Here is a 16,326-nt window from a genome sequence, read left to right as displayed (position 1 = left end):
TCAATATACTATAGTGTATGTAAGATGTGGTAGCACATGGGGATGGCTATCATTAAACACATCATATAGTCACTGTATATTCTAAACTGTTCCTAGTCAATTGAGCCGTTCGCAAATAAGGATAAGGATCGCTCGAGATTGAGACTAGCATTTGCGATGCCGAGTACCACGTTTCATTGGTATGGAACATAGAGATGTTCAAAGCATGCAAATGGATATTCATATGATGAATGATCGAACTACCTTATTCGGACTTTCCAAGTGGTTATCACTTATCGAGTGGATAAAGTCCGCGGTTTTGGTTGTACAGCATTAGTCCTTATTACTTGAAACATCATTGAGACTCTATATGCTAGTACTGTACTTTGACTCGTTTACCGACTCTATTGGGGTCATCAGGTGTCGGGATTGGGTACAGTTATGACACATATAGGAGTCGATGCTTTGTTGTCAAGGATTCACCACATACTTGCGAGTGTGGATATCCTATGCGATCTGAGGAGATATTAGTGTGACGAATCTCTGGCCAGAGTACATGATGTGTTTTAGGTTAATGGGTTATCCTAGTAACACATGCAATGTCACTATTTGATCTCCAAGATGTTATGCATAGTTATCGAATCTCGAACGACTCTCGATGCACCAATGGTTGTTGATTCGATCGGGATATATGGATGAAGGGACCGTACTGTACGCTAACCAAAATCTACTGGTTCTTGCAGGCACTATCAGTAATACCTAGGGAATCATGGGGAGATCTTGCTAGGCGCTCTTACCATGATTCGATGGGTAAGTCGGAAATTGTTGTTCCGAGTCACAAGGAGTTGTGAGCCCACGGCTAGCTGTATTCCTGAACCATTGAGGGTTACACAAGTAATAGATTACTAAAACCCCGTAGAGATAGTTAAATTTAAAGAGTTAAATTTAATGAAAGAGAAGTTGGACTTCTTAACTAAAGGGAGTGGGATTTCCTAAAATGACATAGGGATGGAAATTTTTGGAAATCACTGAATTCGGATTCAGAAAAATTATCTTGACTCTAAAAGATGCAAAAATGGTTTTTTGCACATTGGTGAAATCAGTTTATCAATCAGAGTTACGATGAATTTTATATTAATTTCTATAACAACAGTCTTGGCTTGTTGGGCTTAAGTTATGGATTGTGGGCTTTAAGGAGTTAGAGTCCTGATACAATTATAACTAGAAATTATCTATAAATAGAGGTGTTGGGTTCGAAAATCACACACATTATATATTGAAATTTTCGAATTTCAGCCTATATTATTCAAGGGGATTTTCGAAATCCTCTGTCCCTTTTGAAGAAAATTCGGGTTGTGTTTTTGTGAAAAATTACAATCTGAATTAACAGATCATATCTGTTTATTCTCTACGCAAACTTCTGATTGATTTCTAGTGCTGTCAATCAGAGGGTTTTGTTTTCTATTCGTGGACCTGATTGAAGAAACGTTCGTTCATCAGTTCCGGGGATATAAAACAAAAGCAGATTAAATTCTGTTGGTGTCCATAATCTCGCTTCGAGATTTTAAGGTAAAATATTTAATAGTGATTATTTGTTTTACTTACACAATTTAATCGTAAAGTTTTGATACCCAGATATGGAATCGTTCCATATTAATAAAATAAATTTTTAAACTTCCGCTGCACCGGGTATCAATTCTAATTGATCTGAACACAGTTTTCCAACAGGCGCGCCCTCCCAAGGCGCGGGCGCGCCTTCCCAAGACGCGGGCGCGCGTGACGCTCTGCCCGGGAAAGGGCTCAAGTCGTGCGAGCGCGTCTCCCTGGCTGCTCCGGATACGAAAAATTCACAAAACATATATATAGATCGGGAGACAGAAACAAACAAAGTCCCAACAACAATATCGTGCATTGGTACAACAACACCAGCAACAACCGATACAGGAGCTAAAGAGAGTTGTCCAATTGTTAAACAAGATAGAACATGCGTCGGTGCTAGCTAATACAAGCCGAATACAACACATAACCAGTTCTAAACATAAGCAAGACAACCACCAAATCCATGTTCGATATCTAAACATGTTCCAACATAACTAAGTAGACATGCTGACATGACTTCTAAACCGAGTCTCGCTTCTATACTTGCCCTCGAAGCTAGCCAAGACTCCTCTGACTTGATCCTGCCCCACCTGTTGCCAAATACACATACAAAACAAAGCAACAGCCGGATAAACCAGTGAGAAAGATACTCCCAGTAAAAGCAACATAACAAGTAATGAAATCAGTAAACATGCTTTCAAGACAACAAGTAAACAATATCAACGTAATGAAATGCATGTCTTTAAATTGGGATATCAAATCTGATAAACGAGGGATTGCTGCGGTGCTTTTGGGATCCCGAGGATGAGATCACGTGATGACTCACCGACTCTCCCAATCGAGTTGGTGCCACGTATCCCACTCCTCTAGACTTTGAACAACTATAATGAGTTTACTAGCACTAGGCGAGACGGCTACGACCTAGGCCACTCGGATTATAGCTCCCAAACGTCTAAACAAAAAGGGTTGTTCTGCCCGCTAAAATCAAAGTTGGCTCAAGATGAATGCATCATAGAAACATAAAATGTAAGCCACATAACCAATCTCAATCAATCAACAAAATACAGTTCCATATGCTAGAACAATATTGATGCAATATGTGATTTTAAGGGAAACTCGAGAACCAACTGTCCCGAGTATGCTATCCCGCTAACGATGACTGTTTTTACCTTTCAATGTCGTAGATACAACTCCGGATAAGCTACAACAAAAGATTGTATCAAAGACTAAATAATCTAAACAACAACTACGGTTCAAGGTAATTCTCTTTACCGCTCTCGTCCAAATCTCAACGACCAAATGCTGCTAACACAGGGCTCGACAAACTCCAACGAATCTGTACGAAGACAAGAGATGAGCAACTACAACGATCACTCACAAGCCAAAGCTTCAACAATTCCAAAAACGATTCGAAAACCCAAAAACTCAAACCGGTGGTATAACGGCTATAACTGAACAAACCGGCAATGCAGACAATAGTTCAATATCGATATCAACTCATATCAAAGCCAATACAACAAAAACAAGGAAAACCCAACACATCTAAAAATCCAAATTTTCGAAAATGGCTTTCAAAAATCAAAACAAATCCGAACGTCGCTCTATTTCGAAACCGACAGATAATAAACGATCAGAACTCCGCTAAGAACAACATACTCGAATCTAAATTGATTCTAACAACATCCAAAAAAACAAAATGTATCTGATCGGAGAAATACTTACAGTATAACAGAGCTCTCGCTGCAGTGATCACTAATCTGCCTTCAGAAATAATTTCCAACGGCCGGATCGAGCTCGGACTGAAATCCCAAAGCTCAAAAGCTCAAGAAGGCGTCTACAATGGAGGCTCTCGGTTGGAGGAGGAAGGAGGATGATTTGAATAGTCAACACAAGTGTAGATAATATATAAAACTCAATAATTGGGTTTAGTCCCTGAAATTTCCAAAATTTGCAAAATAGACCCCGATCACTAAAAAGTCTGCTCTTTAACACTGGAAATTCTAATTATCTCAAATAAGCTCAATTAAGATAAAAACGGGGCGTTATAATTCTCCCCCACTAAGAAGAGATTTCGTCCTCGAAATCAACAAGAACCACAACACAAGATAGAATAAAGAACTAAAGACAGTAAGAAGAACTTACGTCATCCGAATAACTCTGGAAAATGCTGTCTCATGTCAGATTCTGTCTCCCAAGTCGCTTCCTCGACTCCATGACGGCTCCACTACACTTTCACTAACGAAATCAACTTCGTTCTGAGTTGCTTTTCTTTCCGATCAAGGATCTGAATCGGTCGTTCAAAATAGTTCAGAGTCTCATCTAACTCGGCTTCATCAGGCTGAAGGATATGAGAAAGATCTGGATGATACTTTCGTAGCATATAGACGTGAAAACGTCGTGAATACGAGATAAAGAAGGAGGAAATGCAAGTCTATAGGCAAGATCGCCTATCTTCTCGAGAATATCATACGGCCCGATGAATCTCGGAGATAACTTCCCTCTCTTACTGAATCTAACACTGCCTCTGAAAGGAGAAATCTTAAGGAAAACACGATCTCCCTGCTCGAAACTCAGAGGTCTACGTCTGACATTTGCATACTTTGATGTCTATCCTGAGCTGACCTCATTCTCAACTGAATGATCTTAACTTGTTCTGCCATATCTCTAATCATATCCGGCCCCAAATCAGGTGACTCGGACAAATCATCCCAAAACAATGGAGATCGGCACTTCTTACCGTACAAAGCCTCGAAAGGCGCCATACCGATACTCGCTTGGAAACTGTTGTTGTAAGAAAACTCGACAAGAGGCAAAGAATCCTGCCAACTTGTGCCAAAGTCTAGCACTACCGCTCGCAGCATATCCTCTAACGTCTGGATAGTCCGCTCTGACTGTCCATCTGTATGAGGATGATAAGTTGTACTCAGATGCAATCGAGTACCAAGTGCCTCTTTCGGACTGTGCCAAAAGTGCGAAGTTAATCTAGGGTCTCGGTCTGAAACGATCGACTTCAGCACCCCATCCAATCTCACAACATTGCTAACATACAACTAAACCATCTGATCGTGACGATACATCATCCTGTACGGAATAAAACAAGCAGACTTCGTCAATCGGTCGATCACTACCCAAATAGCATCGCATCCTCGAACAGATCGCGGTAGCTTCGTGATGAAATCCATAGAAATGTGATCTCATTTCCATTCAAGAACAGATAGACTGTGCAATAGACCACCCGGTCGCTTCCGCTGTGCTTTCACTTGCTGACAGTTCAAACACCGAGATACAAACCTCGCAACATCGCTCTTCATTCTCTTCCACCAGAACTGGTTCTTCGGATCGTTGTACATCTTACGACCTCCAGGATGAACACTGAACCTGCTGTAACGAGCCTCTCGGAGAATACGCTGTCTCAACTCCGAAATATCAGGCACAACAATACGGTTATTCACAAACAAAACATCATCTCTAACCTGGAATTCAGACTGATGCCCAGATCGGACTTTCTCTACTGAAACCTGAATGCTCTGCTCAGACTTCTGTGCTTCTCTGATCGCAACAAACAACTCCGGCTCGGCTTGAATAGCAAACACTCTGATAGTCTTCCTATCTGTTTCAAACTCTAAACCAGAAGTGCACCAATCATCGATCAACTGAGAAACACCGATAGTCGAAAGAGATAGAGAACAAAGCTTTCGGCTCAAGGCATCTGCAACTGCATTCGAATTTCCCGGATAATACTTGATTTCACAGTAGAAATCCTTCAACAGATCTAACCATCTTCTCTGTCTCATATTCAGTTCTGCCTGTGAAAACAAGTACTTAAGACTCTTATGATCAGAAAATATCTCGAATGACTTACCGTAAAGATAGTGACGCCAGATCTTCAGAGCAAAAACAATCGCAGCTAGTTCAAGATCATGAACCAGATAACGAGTCTCGTGCGACTTCAACTGCCTCGATGCATACGCTATCACATGCTTATGTTGCATAAGAACACAACCCAAGCCTCGGTTAGAAGCATCACAATAGACTGTGAAACCTCCAGTACCTTTCGGAATAGAAAGAATCGGAGCACTGGTCAGTCTCCTCTTCAGATCAACAAAGCTAGCCTCGCAATCTGCAGTCCAGATAAAAGGCGCATGCTTTTGAGTCAGCTGGGTAATTGGCTTGGCAATAGACGAGAAACCCTAGATGAATCGGCGATAATAACCAGCTAAACCCATAAAGCTTCGGATCTCAGGTACTGATGTCGGTCTAGGCCAATTCATAACCGCTTTAATCTTGCTGGGATCGACGGAAATCCCATCTCCAGAAATAATATGACTGAGAAAGACAACCCGATCCAACCAGAATTCACACTTAGACAGCTTGGCAAACAACTGCTCCATTCGCAAAATCTGCAAAACGGTCCTCAGATGCTCTGCATGGTCAGTACGGTTCTTAGAGTAGATAAGAATATCGTCGATGAAGATAATGACAAACTCATCTAAATAGAGCTGGAAAATACGGTTCATCAAACCCATAAAAACCGCTGGAGAATTAGTCAATCCGAACGGCATGACTATAAACTCAAAATGACCATACCTTGTTCTGAATGCGGTCTTAGGAACATCTTCCTCTCGCACTCTTAGCTGATGATAACCTGACCTCAGATCGATCTTCGAATAGACAGAAGAACCCTGCAGCTAATCAAAAAGGTCATCTATTCGGGGTAAAGGATACATGTTCTTGACTGTAGCCTAATTAAATTGGTGGTAGTCGATACAGAGCCGCATAGAACCATCCTTCTTCCGAACAAATAGAACAGGAGCACCCCAAGGCGATACACTAGGTCTGATGTATCCCTTGGCAATCAAAGTTGTTCCTTCAACTCTCTCAATTCAATAGGTGTCATACGATAATGAGCTTTGGAGATAGGTTGAGTACCTGGCACTAAGTCAATAATGAATTCGATCTCTCAAATAGGCGGCAATCCAAAAACATCTTCCGAAAACACATCCGCAAAATCTCTAACCACTGGTATATCAACCAATTCAGGGCTAGATTTCAGTACATCAACTGCATAGACCAAAAATCCTTCTCCACCTCTCTGTAACAAACGAGTCATAGATAACACTGAAATCAAAGGAATTCTAGTTCGAGAACCCTTACTAAAGAATTTCCACTCGTCTGCCATTTCAGGTCTGAACCTGACAACTTTCTGAAAATAATCGACTGTTGCCCTGTACTTGGTTAAAGCATCTATACCGACAATACAATCAAAATCTGACATCCCAAGTACAATACAATCAAACTCTAACAAATTTCCCTCAAAACAGAGTTCACAGTTCCTGACTAATCTGACAGAAACAATTCCTCCACCCAAAGGTGAAGTAACAGCTACTACAGTAGGTAGCAACTCAGTAGGCAAAGCATGCAATAACACAAATTTCTCAGAGATAAAGGAATGGGAAGCACCTGTATATATCAAAACATGGGCAGAATAACCGAAAATCAAATAGTTACCTGCTATAACATCATCAGGTGCTGCCTGAGCCTGATCCTCTGTCAAAGCAAAGACTCGTGATTGTTTTCTCGGAGGATGGTTTGAACTAGAGTTACCTCCTTGTCGGTTCTGCTGCTGAGGTTGGAAAGAGTGCACTGCAGAAGACTGCCACTCAGGCTGAGCTGTAGGTCGAGATGAACTTCCACTTTGAGCTCGATCTCTGTTACGCTGAGGGCACACCTTAGAAAAGTGTCCCGGTTGCTGACAAGTGTTTCAGTTTCCAAAGACTCCCACGCACTGATCCGGTGAGTGTCCAAATTTCAGCTCGATCCGACGGCTAGATCTCAAGATTTGAATTTTTCAAAATCGTCGCGCGGAGCAGAAAAATTGACTCGCTCGAGCGAGAGTCTATGCTCGCTCGAGCGAGCGAGACCTGTACTGAAAAAAAAATATTTGGACAGAGAGTTGCTCGCTTGAGCGAGATCTGTGCTCGCTAGAGCGAGCATGGCGTGCAGATTCCATATATTTGGAAACATTTGGTCGAAAAGGAGGCTATCTTTTAGAGATTCTTGGACAATTAAATACCGATTTATTCATCAGATTAAGGGTTCCAAACACAGACAACACAAGGGAGGCGACTTCAAAGCTTGGGAGAAGATTTCTACACTTTTTCTTCTTATGTTCTTCTATATTTTTATTTATTGAATTATAGTTTCAATTATTGAGTAGTTTGTTTTCAACCAAGACGGCGTGATTGGGCCGAACAAATTCATGTAGAACACTTGGATGTTTGTTTGGGATTTTTCAGAGTTGATTTTATTTTATTGATTGTCATATTTATATTTGTCTTGTGAATAGTCTGATCAACTGTTTGCTTGCATGTTAATCGATTCCAAGTCGACAGAGGAGGTTTTGATTTCGATCACTCTGATAATCAACATATTGTAAAACCGACTAGAAATAGAATTCGGTTTCAGTGTGCGGTTTGAGTGTAAACTGAATTTTCACAAATATTTAATGCATTCAAATTTGATTAGAATTACGAAAGATTAGTTCATCAATATTTGAATAGGTTTGATTGTTTTAGAAATAGTCCTTTGAACAAATTAGGAGAATTTCCGTGAATTAAGATTAAATATGAGTCCTAAATCAACTACATGTTAAATGATTTGTTCGGTATCTACGTGTGTCTTGGTTGTCTTTGTTTTAATTATTTTTATCTTTAGTTATTTTTATTCTTATTTCTTAATCAGTTTTTATTTTATATTCTTATTTTATTTTAAATCAAATTGCTTTTTATTATTTTGTCTAGATTAAGTAATATAATTAATTTTTGAGAATTGATAACAGTCCCTGTGGGATCGATACTTGGACTCTCAGTTCACTTTACTATTACTTGACCTGGTACGCTTGCCAGTAGATTTATATCACACCGATTTAGCCGGTCAAGTTTTTGGCGCCGTTGCCGGGGACTGTTTGGAAATCAGAATTTTTGTTTCTCTTGAGATTAGACTTTATTTTAAAATTTTTTTTTATTAAATTCTGAATTCCTCTCTTTTCTTTGTAACTTTCAGGTACAGGTGCTTGTAGAGATGGCGGACAACCATACTGTTTGGGATATTATTAGGCCGCCAATTGAAGGTTATGGATCTAGCATCGTTCGCCCTGCTGTTGAGGTGAACAATTTTGAGCTGAAACCCTCTACTATTCAGCTAATACAATTGCAAGCTAGATTTGGAGGTACGTCTGTGGAAGACCCCTACGCTCATCTGGAGCATTTTCTGTCGATCTGCGACACGTTCAAAGTTAATGGGGTAACATCTGATGCAGTGCGACTGCGGTTATTCCCATTCTCTCTTCAAGGCGAAGCTGTTGAGTGGTTAGATGATTTACCTGCGGGTTCCATCACTACATGGAACCAACTTGTTCAGACTTTTCTGAACAAGTATTTTCCTCCTACTAAGATGACGAAGTTGTTCTCAGATATTATATCTTTCAAGCAAAAGGAGGGAGAATCTCTACATGCGGCGTGGACCAGATTTAAAAAGATGTTGAGGATGTGTCCTCAGCATAATCTCACACAAAGCCAGCAAAACTAGACGTTCTATAATGGAGCAGATCCTTCAGTGCGTTCTATGCTAGATGCTGCTGCTAATGGATGCTTATTCAGGAAGACGCAAGCTGAAGCCTGGGAGATCATTGGCAACATGGCAGAGAGTAACATTGGGTGGCCGGATGTAAAGAGAGAGAAGAAGGCTGGAGTTTTAGAGGTCGATGCTTTTATGGCCCTGAATGCTAAGATTGACGCACTGACACACCAAGTGGCACTCATGAAAACAGCGCCGGTAAATCAAGAACAAGGGAATATGCAACAAGACCAGCAGTTGTTTGAAGTTGAGGCTGTGAATTTTATGGGCAATCAAGGAAGGAAGACATACAACTCAAACAACAACTATAATCCAAACTGGCAGCCTTAGCAAGAGGAGAAGAAGCCGAGTTTTGAGGAGATCATGATGAAGTACGTGGCGGGTACTGAGGCTCACTTGCAGAATCAGGAGAGAATGCTCCAGAAGCTGGAAATTCAGATGAGTCAGATCGCAACCCAATTATCAACCCGGCCTGCTGGAGCTTTACCAAGTAACACTGAACCAAATCCCAGAGGCGTGAACGCTATCATGGTTGTGACTCAAGCACAGTCTGAGGAGCAGCAGATGGGCGAAAAGAATAGGAAGGAGGATGCGCGGACTGAAAAATTATCCAAGGCAGATAAGAAAGGTAAGACTTCAAAATTTGAAGTTAATGATAATGTTGATATTTCTTCCTTACCTTTCCCCCATAGAGCTAAGCAATTATTATTTGATTCTCAATTTAAAAAGTTTCTTGAAATCTTCAAGAAACTACATATTAACATACCTTTTGCAGATGCTTTAGCTCAGATGCCGAATTATGCAAGATTTCTGAAGGACTTGCTGAAAAACAAGAAGAAATTGGATGATATTACGCAAGTCACGATGAAGGAGGAGTGCTCGGCGGTGTTGAACAAGAAGCTTCCACCTAAAGTGCAAGATCCAGGGAGTTTTTTTATATCCTGTCATATTGGAAGTCTGTCTTTTGATAATGTGCTGTGCGATCTAGGGTCGAGCATAAATTTAATGCCATATTCTATTGCTCGAAAACTAGGAATAGAAAATATTGAACCTGCTGCTATATCTCTCAAATTTGCTGATGGTTCTATTAAATATCCGAGAGGGATTGTAGAGAATGTCCTAGTCAAGATTGATAATTTAATTTATCCTGTAGACTTTGTTATCCTTGACATGGAAGAGGATTTAGAGGTTCCCCTGATTTTAGGACGTCCTTTTCTTGCTGCTAGTAGGGCGTTGATTGATGTTGAGAGAGAAGAGTTGGTGTTGAGACTGAACGATGAACAAGTAGTTTTTACTATGTCTAAGTCGGCTACTGAGAGCCCAATTTTGAAAGCTTGTTCTGCTATTCATTTGATTGATATGCTTGATGTTGTTGGTGATGCATGTCAGCAAGTGCAGTTGTCTGCAGGAATTGGTCCAATGCATAAAATATTTAATGATGTAGCATGCAAGTGCAGGACTGATTCGAGTTTTTCACAGACGGGGGATAAACCACTTTAATTTTGCCACTCAAGAGAGGAGTATAGTCGGGCTATAGACTATAAATTTAGCGCTGACTGGGAGGCAACCCAGTGTTTTTGCTGTTATTTTTTATTTTGTTTTTATTTGATTTTTGTTTTCTTTCCCATGCCAGTTTGTCATGTCTGCTGATATATATAGAATGCTGATACCGTCCCAAAGGAGTCTGTCAAGAAGGAAGAGAATGAATCGAAAACCAGGGGAGTATTATTTTTGTTTTCTTTGTGTTTTTGTTTTTTATTGCATTGTGTGTTTGTTTGCATTCTGTTCATTGTTCTGAAGCATTGAGGGCAATGCTTTGGGATAAGTATGGGGGGTAGACTAGTATTGCATTGTCTATGTGTTTGTGCCGCATCTGTCGTGTTACGTATTTGTTTTCATACAGTTTGTGTTTGTTGTTGTTTGCATTGTTATGAGTGCGATGAGTCATAATAGCCAATGATGATGAAGTTTATGTTGAAAAAAATTTATTTTTGAAAAATTTTTCTCTTGACTGGACATGAGAAACTGTAGGTTGAACCGTGAATATTTTTAAGCACTAATGTTAGACCAGTGGAGTGTAACGAAAGATTTGATGAAGTTTCTGTCTGTTTGACCATTGCACGGCAATAGGTGGTTTGTGGATCTTGATTGTGTTCTATGAATTTTGATGAGGCTCTAGTTTACACTTATGATCTTGGGCGCACCTAGAAAAAAAAATTTGTATACAATTCCATCCGGGCCTTGAAAGGATTAAAATCCTATAAAAAATTAAATTTAAGGCTAAGTATGCGGATTAAATGAGATTGATGCTCCATCCGGGCTATAGACGAGGGGATTAGAAAGAAAAAATAGAATGATTTTTCGTATCCTAGCCAGTTATAGCTAAGTCAGCGGGTAATTATTGGAGCTAAAGCAATACCGGGTGCAAAATCTGGAGGTGTGTAATTCATTATCTCAAGGGAGGTGGGTATGTTTAGAGGTCGTTGGAAGGAATGGACACTTGAAAAGTGAAACTTGCACTGATTTGTCATAGGCCGCAAAGCAGATTTGAGACGAATTCGGTCTAAGCTGTATGAAACTGGAATGACATTTCACACACACACGTTCACGTTAACCAGAAAGTGTATTATGAAACGTTGAGAGCATGTAGGTGATTTTGTTTTGTGTTTGAACTTCTCGGAGGCTGTGCACATTCATGATTCGTCCTCACTTATGTTTTTGTTTGCATATTATTTTTGCATGTCTTGCTCGAGGGCGAGCAAGAATTAAGTATGGGGTGTTGATATGTGCATTTTGTGTGCATTATTTCATGTTATTTTTATGTCTATTTTGTGTGCATTCATATTGTTTTATGTGTGTGTTTATGTGTTTTAGTTTATGTGTGTGTATTTCACTCCTCGGGTTAATTTTGTAAGAAAATGAATTGTTGAAGAGTGAATTACGGAGCAGCTTTGGTCTAAAAATCAAATTTAATTTTAGATAGATCCAAATCCGATCTTCATCGTTCAAAATAAAGATCAAGATGTGTTGAAGCTGATGTCCAAATTTTAGCTCAATCCGACGGCTAGATCTCAACATTTGAATTTTTCAAAATCGTCGCGCGGAGCAGAAAAATTGACTCGCTCGAGCGAGCGAGACCTGTACAGAAAAAAAAAATTTGGACAGAGAGTTGCTCGCTCGAGCGAGAACCTGTGCTCTCTAGAGCGAGCGTGGCATGCAAATTCCATATATTTGGAAACTCTTGGTCGAAAAGGAGGCTATCTTTTAGAGATCCTTGGACACTTAAATACCGATTTATTCATCAGATTAAGGGTTCCGAACACAGACAATACAAGGGAGGCGGCTTCAAAGCTTGGGACAAGATTTCTACACTTTTTCTTCTTCTGTTCTTCTATATTTTTATTTATTGAATTATAGTTTCAATTATTGAGTAGTTTGTTTTCAACCAAGACAGCGTGATTGGGCCGAACAAATTCATGTAGAAAACTTGGATGTTTGTTTGGGATTTTTCAGAGTTGATTTTATTTATTGATTGTCAGATTTATATTTGTCTTTTGAATAGTCTGATCAACTGTTTGCTTGCATGTTAATCGATTCCAAGTCGATAGAGGAGGTTTTGATTTCGATCACTCTGATAATCAACATATTGTAAAATCGACTAGAAATAGAATTCGGTTTCAGTGTGCGGTTTGGGTGTAAACTGAATTTTCACAAATATTTAATGCATTCAAATTTGATTAGAATTACGAAAGATTAGTTCATCAATATTTGAATAGGTTTGATTGTTTTAGAAATAGTCCTTTGAACAAATTAGGAGAATTCCCGTGAATTAAGATTAAATCTGAGTCCTGAATCAACTACATGTTACATGATTTGTTCGGTACCTACGTGTGTCTTGGTTGTCTTTGTTTTAATTATTTTTATCTGTAGTTATTTTTATTCTTATTTCTTAATCAGTTTTTATTTTATATTCTTATTTTATTTTAAATCAAATTGCTTTTTATTAGTTTGTCTAGATTAAGAAAAATAATTAATTCTTGAGGATTGACAACAGTCCCTGTGGGATCGATACTTGGACTCTCAGTTCACTTTACTATTACTTGACCTGGTACGCTTGCCAGTAGATTTATATCACACCGATTTACCCGGTCAGATCTCTTGGTCGTGATCCACCAGTTCTTTGCAACACCACGCAGCTGATGAATGACTAACCTTGTTCGGCGGTCATCTGTATCATCCAGGGAATCGAACAGCTGATCTGTGAGACCTCGATTCTAAACCACTAATCTCGGATTAAACAACAATTAAGCGAACAAGAATCCAAGACTAAAACAATTCAAAAGTTTTATTTATTTATTTTTTTTTTTAAAGGCTCGCGCCCGCGCGAGGTACCAAGCTCGCGCGCGCGCGGTCAAACGAATCAGAGGCCCAACGAAGGCCTCGCGCGCGCGCGAGGAACGCCTCGCCCGCGCGCGGAAGGCCTGGGCAGAAAAAAATGCTCAGGCTGCGGGAAAAAAAAAAGGATTCCGCGCTTGGTCCGACATGCCTTCAAATACAAATGCAATAACAGGGTGTAGGGAAACATGCCATAACAAGTCATGCTTTCAGAAGGCCTAAAAACAACCAGAAGTCTAAATCGATACAACAACAACATACTTCGATTTCAGATTACAATCCGAATACAAACTAATTCGAATAACAAAACATATCAAGTTCGAGTTCTAACATGCTTCAATCTTAAACTAGATAAACATGCTAATTCAACTTCTAAACCGAGTCTCACTTCTACTACTTGCCCTCGAAGCTAACCATGCCTCTTCTGACTTGTTCCTGCCCCACCTGTTGCCAAGTACACATACAAAACAAAGCAACAGCCGGATAACCGGTGAGAATGATAATCCCAGTAAAATCAACATATCAAGTAATGAATATACAATATGCTATCAAACCACATATTCAAGTCGAAGTTAATGATATGCATGTCTTTAAAACCAGGATATCGATTCTGATAAACACGGGAGTATTGCTCTGCTTTTGGGATCCCGAGGATGAGATCACGTAACGACTCACCGACTCTCCCAATCGAGGTGGTGCCACGTATCCCACTCCTCTAGACTTTGAGCAACCATAATGAGTATGCTAGCACTAGGCGAAATACTACAACCTAGGCCACTCAATCATAGTTCCCAAACGTCTAACAAAAAGGGCGGTTCTGCCCGCTGAAATCAAAGTAGGCTCAAGATGAATGCATAACAGAAACATAAACATAAGCCACATAACAAAAACTCAATCAATAAACAATTACAAGTTCCACGTGCTAGAACAAGTATCAATGCAATATGTGATTTAAAAAGGGAAACTCGAGAACCAACAGTCCCGAGTATGCTATCCCGCTACGATGAATGCTTTTACCTTTCAATGCAGTAGTTCCAACTCCAGGAAAGCTACAACAAAAGATTGTATCAACAACTATACAATCTAAACAACAACTACGGATCAAGGTAAATCTCATTACCGATCTTCGTCCAACTCTGAAACGATCAATCAGCTGCTAACTCAGGGCTTGACAACTCCAAACGAATCTGTTCAGATACAAGAGATTGATCAACAACAAAGACCAACTTACAAGCCAAGTTCAACAACTCAAAAACGGTTCGAAACCCTCAAAACTCAAACCGACGGCATAACGGCTATAAACTGAACAAACCGGCAACGCAGACAGCAGTTCAATACTGATATCAACTCAATTCAATGCTAAAACCACAACAACAAGACAAACCCAACAAATCTCAAAACCAAGATTTTCGAAAATGACTTCCAAAAATCATAACAAATCCGGACGTCGCTCTAATTCAAAACCGACAGATAATAAACGATCAGAACTCTGTCTAGAACAACATACTAGAATCTAAATCGATTCTAACAACCTCCGAAAAACAAAACATATCCGATCGGAGAAATACTTACAATATAACAGAGCTCTCACTGCAGTGATCGATAATCTGCCTTCAGAATTAATTTCTAACGGACGGATCGAGCTCAGACTGAAATCAGAAAGCTTGGAAGAAGTTGGAGGCGTCTTCAATGGTGGAGCTCGGTTGTGTGGAGGAGGAGGAGTGATTTAATTACAAATCTAAGTGTAGATAATATATTAAACTCCAAATTTGCACTTTAGTCCCTGAAATTTCCAAAATTTGCAAAATGGACCCTGATCAAAATCAAGTCGGCTCGTGAACTCTGCAATCTCCGATTAGCTCAAATAAACTCATTTAAGATAAAAACGGGGCGTTACAATTCTCCCCCACTAAGAAGAGATTTCGTCCTCGAAATCAACGAGAACCACAACTCAAAGATAGAATAAAGAACTAAAGACAGTAAGAAGAACTCACGTCATCCGAACAACTCTGGAAAACGTTGTCTCATGTCAGACTCTGTCTCCCAAGTCGCTTCCTCAACACCGTGATGGCTCCACTGCACCTTCACTAACAGAATCAACTTGGTCCTGAGTTGCTTTTCTTTCCGATCAAGGATCTGAATCGGTCGCTCAAAATAGCTCAGAGTCTCGTCTAACTCGGCTTCGTCAGGCTGAAGGATATGAGAAGGATCTGGATTATACTTTCGCAGCATAGAGACGTGAAAAACGTCGTGAATACCAGATAAAGATGGAGGAAGTGCAAGTTTGTAGGCAAGATCGCCTATCTTCTCGAGAATCTCGTATGGACCGATGAATCTCGGAGATAACTTTCCTCTCTTACCGAATCTGACGGTGCCTCTGAACGGAGAAATCTTTAGGAAAACACGGTCTCCCTACTCAAAACTCAGAGGTCGACGCCTGACATTCGCATACTTTGCCTGTCTATCTTGAGCTGTCTTCATTCTGGTCTGAATGATCTTAACCTGCTCTGCCATATCTCTAAGCATCTCCGGTCCCAAATCTGGTGACTCGGACAATTCATCCCAAAACAACGGAGATCGGCACTTTCTACCATACAAAGCCTCAAAAGGCGCCATACCGATACTCGCTTGGAAGCTGTTGTTGTAAGAAAACTCGACAAGAGGCAAAGAATCCTGCCAACTAGTGCCAAAGTCTAGCACTATCGCTCGCAGCATATC

The sequence above is a fragment of the Henckelia pumila genome, chromosome 3 (assembly GCF_033568475.1).
Source record: "Henckelia pumila isolate YLH828 chromosome 3, ASM3356847v2, whole genome shotgun sequence".
NCBI classification, from domain to species: Eukaryota; Viridiplantae; Streptophyta; class Magnoliopsida; order Lamiales; family Gesneriaceae; genus Henckelia; species Henckelia pumila.
Note: the sequence above shows the minus strand (reverse complement) of the source record.